This window comes from Cupressus sempervirens, chromosome 7 (genome assembly GCF_028749045.1).
Source record: "Cupressus sempervirens isolate cs-2001-9-10 chromosome 7, ASM2874904v1, whole genome shotgun sequence".
Taxonomy (NCBI): Eukaryota; Viridiplantae; Streptophyta; class Pinopsida; order Cupressales; family Cupressaceae; genus Cupressus; species Cupressus sempervirens.
In genome coordinates this window covers 762,224,304-762,233,559 of record NC_143124.1, presented here as the reverse complement: position 1 = coordinate 762,233,559, position 9,256 = coordinate 762,224,304, and positions in this window count along the sequence as shown.

Genomic DNA, 9,256 nt, shown 5'->3' with positions numbered 1-9,256 from the left:
CCTTAGATTTAGGGGAAAAACTTTACAAATACCTAGTAGGGAGACTACTAGGGTTCTATCTGTGAGTGGTGATCCAAACCCCAAGTTCATAGCTGGTTTGCAAGAGTTCGCAACTCTATCAGCCACCATTTCTTTGAAAAACATTCCTCCACCTGAATGCAGTAGTTCTAGGGTCTTTGTATCAACAATCTCCCCCTCTTCATGTATAATAGCATTCATTTTGTCAATTTTATTGCTTATGGTCCCCTCAAGGTGCCCATCATCATTCACTTTTATAGGGGTTATGACTTTCTCATCAATTTTACTAGGGGTTCCTTTTAGATTGTGAAGATTCTCGATGCAAATTTCAATCAAACTTATCAATTCCATATTTTTATGGGTGTTGGATGTAGGTGTCATTTTAGTTGTTTATGAGCTTTCAACTTCCTCCACACCTAGAGAGGAGACTTTTCTCTTGAGTTTCTCACTCTTCAAGCAATCCACAAAGACCAAATCTATTGTATTTTTGGCAAAAGGGAGTAGCATTCTCATAGATTAATGGTTGTGACCAAGTACCCCATTTAGAATTTAGATTCATCATGGTTGGTAAGGGTTTTTTAATGCTTGTATTCACACAACTCCTAGAAAAGTCCAATTTAGTCTTTCAGTGAGTCATAGAATCTATTTTAATAAACTATCCAAAGGACATACCAATTCGTATAAATAGACACTCATCCCAGAATTCCAATGGGAACCCAAGAAAATGTATCTAGACCATAGCATATATGTAAAGATCACTCTCTAGGTTAAATCCCAATTTCCATTTCACCAGAAAAAAGTGGTATATCCCAAAGTTCTAGGATCCCACCATGACTAAATCCTTGTCTTTTTAAGATATGGAACTAAATGGGAAGAGAATACTAGCCATCATGGAATAAAAACTAAACCCATTAGTTTCCACTTTTTCGAGCACCATTCTCTAACCATATTCACTACAGGTCAGAATGAGACAAATTTTCCAAAAAGGCATAGGATAAACCCTGATGAAATTGAATCCACCACATAACCAGGTAGTGAAATCAAAGGTCTAGTGGGTCATGAGGAAAACATAAGTTTTGCACCAGAGTCCATAGGAGTCTTCTATTGAAGTTGATGAAAGATCAACCCCACAGCTCCCAAGAATCGCCTACATGCAAACACTTGTTACAAAAGAGAGAAGTAAAGAGCTATGGAGGAAGGAATTACTAGATCCATAGATGAGACATCCTTAATGAGTAAAAAGATGGATTTGTATTATCAATAATGAAATTTTCTTAATTAATTATTTACAATGAGAGATCATCCTCATAAAGGAGATCAAAACCATAAAAGAATCTAACCTAGGTTGCATAATAATAATTAATAAAAGAATTAATTATTATATGCCTAAAGTTTAGCTTAAGCAATTAGAGTTAATTAGAAACTATCTAATTACTCTAACATCCCCTCTTAAGATAAACTTAGGGAGTAGCTAGAAACCTAGTAAGTACTACTAGAAGTAGAATTTGGTCTCAACAAACAAGGCCTGATGAGATACCTAAGCACAACCAAATCTCTGAAAAGAGGAGAAACAAAGAAAGCCACATGGAAAAAATCCTACTCCAAAAAGAGATGGAAATAATGTTGAAATGACTAGTGAAGGACTAAAGTAGCCTCCAAACTATGGAATGTCCTAGAGGATAGAAACAAAAGATGATCATGAAGAACACCACTAAATCATGTAGAAGATGCAAAGATCTATCAAAACTAATTTTTGATATGAAATGCTCCACTAAAATAGAATCTAACCAGGTAGAGAAGACTATCATCAACATTGAATCGGGAGGCATACAAAGGAAAACAATTGAACTTGAAGATACAAATGGTATGAAACACCAAAGCCTAAAGAGTCAATCAATTAAGCCAAGGAAGCATGAGAAACAATAGAAAAATTCCCCTAATGCAAACAAGGGTGAGGTGATAGGTAACTAGAAAAGTGGGCCAAAAGAACTGGATGTTAAGGAACCACGATCAAGATACACAAATAAGTACATATGTGTGTACTGAGGTGATCAATCTTAGACACATCATGTGACTAATGTCATGGAAGGGACACTCACTAGACAATGGAAGATGGAAAACAAAGGTAAAACATCAATACCCCATGACATTTTAATCAAAATAGTGTATGTACAATTAGGCACAAGATACGGTGAATCCCAAGAGTACAATAATGCGCATGATTGTCCGTAAATGACACTACTCAAATCAAAAGGAAAAAGAAGACAACACAACTATAATGAAATATAGATATAGTGTGGCACTTTATCTCAGTGTGTTTATAAGAATGCATGCAAATGATGTCTAAATAGACCATACGAGATGTAAGACTTAGTATAGTAGATAGTATAAGTCACAAAGAAATATCTAAAGCAAGAAAATCAATCCTTGAACTTGAAACAACTAAGATATCCACTAGAATGCAAAAATGCAAAATACTGAATAGAATGTGCCTAGAGTATAATATGGAAAAAAACCAACATCACTAAAAAGAGTTTGGAAAGGTCTTTCCAATGATATAAAGAATTCCCAAATCAGAGATCAAATGCTAAAAATATTCCTCCCAAAGTGCAAAACTATACCCCTCACTTTGATAGGAGAAAATCCTATCCAAAAAGCATCAAAATTTAAAACTAACTATACCACTATGACAGCCTTGAAATTGTCTTTTTGACAACATCTTGTTTGTAAAAAATGGAGTTCGTATGCTTGAGATATGAGCAAAAATGAAAGACATGTGCAAACAGAGCTCGAGGAGGTGATAGGAATGTTAATGCAATGCTTATGTGGCAATGATGTTAGACAATGAGGAGCCCAAATTTGACGGTTAAACAACCATCAAGCCAAAATAAAGATAGAAATATGACTTCTATTAGAAAAAATACTGATCATCAGAAATAAGATAGAAATGTCAAAAAACTATCACCAGTAGAAGAGCCAGTGCCAGATTAAAAACTGATGGCCAAGATGATACCACATGTTTAAGGGCACTGTTTATGCAATAATATATTTGCACCATAATAAAAAAAAAAATGTTGCTAACACACATTAGTGTGTTAGTGTATATGTTAGCTAATTGTATCCACATGTATTACTAATTAGCAAACACCCACAATTAGCTAACATATACATTGACACACTAATGTTTGTTAACAACATATTTTTTATTAAGTTACAAATATGTTGTTTTGTAGATAGTACCCATGTTTAAAGACAAACTACCTCAAGAGGGAGGTCGCTAGTGTCAAAAAAAAAGTCTCAGAAAGAATGCCACCAAAGGCAAGCAAAGTTCCTTCATATATCAAAGCTCAAATTTCTCAATCTCTGGACATACAAAGCTCTCAAGTGTTTGAAGAGGATCACTAAGGATCAAAACAATGAAAACATCATAAATTTCCATTGGGACAAGAAATACCCATGTAATCCTCTCAAGAAGCATTGCAAACCAATATGCAAGAAGCACGCCTATGAAAAGAAAGTACCCTATGTGAGGATAACAGGAACATTATAGAGAGAAAAACTCTATCCATTCATAGATTTGACTACTAATGTGATTTCATTGGCCAATAATAGAAACATGGCCTCCATATGAAAGATTGATAGTTGCCACACATGAGTTAATGCCTCACAAACCATAACCTAGTCCTTCAAATCAAGCCTTTCTAACAATATAGCAATATGAGCATCTATGGTATAACTGACACTTTGGTACCTGAATGACCTTTTAGAGAAATGGACAATATCTCTATACTAGAAATAGCCTATAATTATAGCTAAAACCTAAATAATAGAAAGAAAGAAGCCTTAAAAGCTACAACTGAAACACCCACCAAAAGTGTGTTGATAGTGGAGGAGGCCTGTTCTTAGCATGCATCGATGTATTTTCAAAGGAAATAAGGTCTCCCAAGACCATAAAAATGCATGCATTGTTCTAGAAATTCAAGCATAGGCATTGAAGGATAGTAGTTCAAGAAGATAATGAGACCATGCACTTGGAAGTAGCAAAAAAGTAAGGTACAACAAGGCAGTGACAAGGCTTTAGATCATGATTCTCTTGCTACTTTTGTGAGAGCTTGGACAACTCAAATCCATTCAAGATCACATCAAGTAGAAAGGTCATTGATGTGGCTAGCCAAGAAAGACCACAAGTAGGAGAGTCCTAGAAAGCCAAAAATTGCCTCCAATTATGAGATAAGAACTATCAACATTCAAAATGTGTGCCCACTTAAAACTGCCAATCCATGAGCTCCAAAAATAGTAGCTCCACCAAAAAGAAAGTTTGTTTCACCAAGAATGAACAAACATATGCAAGATCAGTAACCTACAGATAAAAAATCACTTGCAAACACCACATAACCACTCCCAACTATTACCATGTTGATGGCCTGGCTACCACATTAGTAACTTAAGCACCACATCACCCTAGTAAGGATATTGACTTTTCATTTAAGAAAAGTTGTGCTCTCAAAAAACTGGTGATCTGAAATTTAGAAAGCCAAATATGTGATACAAAAATGGTACTAATGAGGGTTGTAGATTGCTAGAAGCCCCATCAATAATACTTCCAAATAAAAATAATCATACTGATCACTAACACAAGGAAAAAAAAATTACCTTCTACATGCCAATGAAGTAACCAAAAAAACCACATGAAAGAGCCCATGATAGGAGTCCACATGGACAATGTATTGCTAAGACACAAGCAAAGAATTCACATCATATAAGAGACTGGCCAATTAGGAATTTGTTATATCAAAAAGGCCTAAATTTTAATACAATGATCAAAACTACTAGTGACTTTGAGAGAGGAATCCACCCAAAACTATTGAGCCCAAGGAAAATAAGAAATTGCTTGTGTGAAAGACAAAAAAAAATGGTAAAGCATTATATGAAGAACAAAGGGGAGATTCTCTACTCATAAAAAGTGGGCTCACAACTTCCAATTAAATCATTGAATGTCTCTTTCACCCCTAAAATCCACTCCTCCAATTTATTCGTTTAAATATAAACAAAAAAATTATTGCTCCAAAAAATAATCATAGTTTTCAATTTGTGTGCCTAGGTCAAAAAGACTTTAGTGGAAAAAGGTTTCATCTCAAATTTTAATAGTGTCCAAACTGGATGTATTTTATATAGAAATGGGGGTTTTTGAGCACTCTAAGCTGAACGGTGATGTCTTTTTTGCTCAAATACCCCAAAAATTAGTGACTTCCCAAATCCAATAAAAAAACCATTAAAAGCTTAGATCTGAGAGTTGATGCCAAATCTCTCAAGAAGAAAATAGGGGCATGAAGATCTGGAGTTCTACTACCATGTTAAATTTGATGAAAGATCAACCTCATAGCTCCCAAGAAGCACTTGAATGCAAATACTTATTATAGAAGAGAGAAGCAAAAAGCTATGGAGGTAGGAATTGTCAGATTTGTAGATGAGACATTCTTAATGAGAAAAATGATGGATTGCTGATATCAACAATGAAATTTTCTTAATTAATTATTTGCAATGTGAGATCGTCCTTATAAAGGAGATCAAAACCCTGAAATGTCTAACCTAGGTTGCATAGTAATAATTAATAAAATATTTAATTATTATATGCATAAATTTTAGCTTAAGCAACTAGAGTTAATTAGAAAATATCTAATTACTCTAAGATCTTGGATTCTACAAGAATCCTCAACTAGTTTGACTTTGGAGCCACTACTATGATAAAATGATTTAGTTTTGATATTTTATTCAAATTTATAATTATATAAATATTTAATTACAATATAATTTATAATTAAAATATAATCAAATTTAAGAAAATGCTATAAAATATTTATAATTTAAAATAGTAACTTTTGATTTTTTAAAAATAATAGGCATAAACTTTTTAAAATCACACTTATAATTTAGCTATAAATAATATCAAATATGATTTCAAAATAATTTGATTTAAATTTAAAATTAAAGTTATAATTTATAATATAATATGTCATTTGAATTTCAAAGGATTTATTATACTTTCATTGATAAAGTCAATTACAAAAAGAAAAAAAGGATGCTTAAAGTGAAAAATTAACAAAAAAAAAAAGTTAATTTTTATAAGTAAAAATTCTTTTTTATTTAAAAGATTACATAACTTTAAAAAATAATTAAAACTATAAAATTAAAATAAACTTATTCCAATTCTTATTTGCAACCAAACAAAAAATCTTTTATCTCATCTTCAAGGTCAACCAAATAGGTCTAAATGCTATTCTAGAACTAATTTTAAGAATGGATGAATTCTAGAAGAAAGCTTATAATAGTTTAATTCCACATTCCACAATTCTTGCAACCAAACAAGCCCTAAACTCTTAGGAAGAATATAGAGAATGATAGAGAATTTGCACAAGAAGGGTTGGACAAATGTTAGGATGGTAATTGAAAATCCATCTAAAAATCAGTTGGGGTGGAGACAAGCTTGAGAAAATTGTTTCACTCTAACTCTCGTTCATTTTAGTAGATTGAATTAGAGAGGAATTGCAAGCAACGAAAGGATTGAAGTTTCCTAATAATAGTTTAGAGTCCATTTGGCAGTGGGAATATGAGTGGAATAGGCATATGTAAATTCTTGAAATTTTAAACTTTCCATTTGGGTGCACCAAATCTGAATTGTGAATATGAATATGTATTTCAATTTTGGGCCAAAAATGAGCATTTCCAATTTAGGTGGAATTGTAATATGTATTCTTATTCCAGTTTTATTTATTTTACAAAATATAAACTTTTGGGTCCGTGAATTCCCCATCAAATTCTAAACCAAACAAGAATAAGAATATGTATTCATATTTTCTATTCTAGAATGACAGTTCTAGAATTATTTCGATATTCTTATTCTCATAGCCAAATAGACCCCTATTATCAACTGGTCCCTTGATAGTTCTTTGGTTTTTTGTATTTTTGTTGTTCTATTATAAAGATTTCCTTTGGAACTTTCCTTTCTAATCTCATTCCTACTCATATTCCAATTTTAGTATAGATCCAAGCCATACTTATTTAATCAAAACATTCCCTAACAAATCTAAATGATTATCTTACACATATATTGCACATTTCAATCTATATTATAGATGTATAGAAAGTCAAGCACATATATCAGGATAGAAATTGAACTAGAAGATAGCAAATAAGTAGGGAAATTTCAAGCACAGACCTCTATTTATTTAGGACATTTGTTTTATAAGATATACTAGGTATTAGTTAGGACATCTAGTTATGATTGATGATGTATGATTCAAGATTCCAATGGATACTTCATCCACATGCAAAATTTTGGAATGTCATGACTAAGATTAGGAAGACTTCCTTCGTTGGCACATTCACACTCAAATGATTTATGTAAATTGGCAAGAGTGATGGGAACATACTATAGAAAAATAAAATAAATCTAAGAGAAAGGAACAATGACAAAAATAATATTGGAAGAGAAAATAACATTTATTGATTTACTTGCAATGCAATTAACTCTCTCTCTCTATATAGAGACATTTAAATTTTCTAGAACCAAGAAAATCTCAGTTGACTTCATGTGTGGAGGAGGTAAAAGATGACAGAACTGCAAGTTTACTCAGTCACCAATTGATAGGCTAGAAGTTGTCCATAACAACTTGTTGTTTAGTTGTAACAAACATCGATAATTACTCATTGAAAGATGGAATTACTCCAACACCTTCCCTTAATTTCTACCACTAATGCACCTTTAGTGGGAGAAATTACAATAAGAAATTTAAATAAGATAGGTCTCAGCATTAAGCCTTTTGAGGTACCCATTTACAACATAATTTTTTTTTGGTTTCTCCTATCACAATCACTATCACTATGGAAAATTCATTCCTCTTGTTATTATCCTTTTGGGATTTCAATGGGTTTACCCTTAACATTTTGGGATTTCTCACAACTAGTGCAACCTCCCTACTTTAGGGTTTTCACCCAAACAAGTGATTTTGGCTTACCACAAAACCTTCAATGAACTTTTAGGTTTTTTACCGAAACAAGTGGTTTTGGCTTACCACAAATTGTTCAATAGACTTTTAAGTTTTTCACCTAAACAAATGGTTTTAGATTACCATAAACCCTTCAAGGACTTAGCAAAAAAAATCATTTCAATGATGAGAAAATACTTTCTTTAAGATTTTCTCTTTAATGAAGTCTTACTTTTCATGGATGACTTCTTAGATGATGATTCTGATTTGCACGAACCATTTGTAATCCTTCTTGAGAGTTCACATTCTGATAGCTTTTGATTATTCCTCACACTTGAATATTTATATCTAGACAAACCTTTAATCATACTTGTCATATTTTTCCAACTTGATCCATGACTCCATGCAACGTCCATTTTGAAGCATTTCTCTATAGAATTATTTTTACAGTCTTTGTTCCAACATGTCTTTTCACAATGACTCTTTAATCTACAAAGACTACATGGATGTAGATCCCAACACTTGTCTTTTGTGTGCCCTTTCCTATTACAATATGAACATTGCATATATTGTTTATATTGAACAAATTTGATTGAATCCATATAATTATATCTTTCATCTGCCATATATCCTAGTCCTTCATACTTTGGTCTCATGATTGGCTCAATAGGCTCTATGATTCCTTGTTCATGTTTTCCCAATCCTTTACCTTTGTAACCCATTTTCTTCATTATATTCTATCCAACATTCTTATTATCACAACTAATAGTATTTGATGCCACATTTTTATATTTTTTTTATCACAAACAACCTCAACAAAGTCACACTTTTCTAGTGATGAATTCAAATCATCTCTACTACATGAAACACCACATCCTAAATTTTTCTTTCACACATGCATCTCTTTCAACAATGGATTGATTTAGTTCATCCTCCAACAAGTCATTTTATTCTTTTACTTTCTTCATTTTCTCCTCTAATTCACCCTTTAGCAAGTAATTCTCTTCTTTCACTTTCTTCATTTCCTCCTCTAATTCATCTTTTCTTTTCTTAACATTATCCAGCAACTTCAATTTTTTATCTACCTCTCTATTTGCTTCTATATAGTCAGTAATTTGATTTTAAAAATTGCATCTTTCTATATTCATTTCATTTCTTAACTGTGATAGTTCTTCTTGCAAAAAATTCTTCTCACAAATTGAGTCTCCATTTTCTTTCTTCACTTTTATTAATTCTTCTTCTAAAATGTCTAT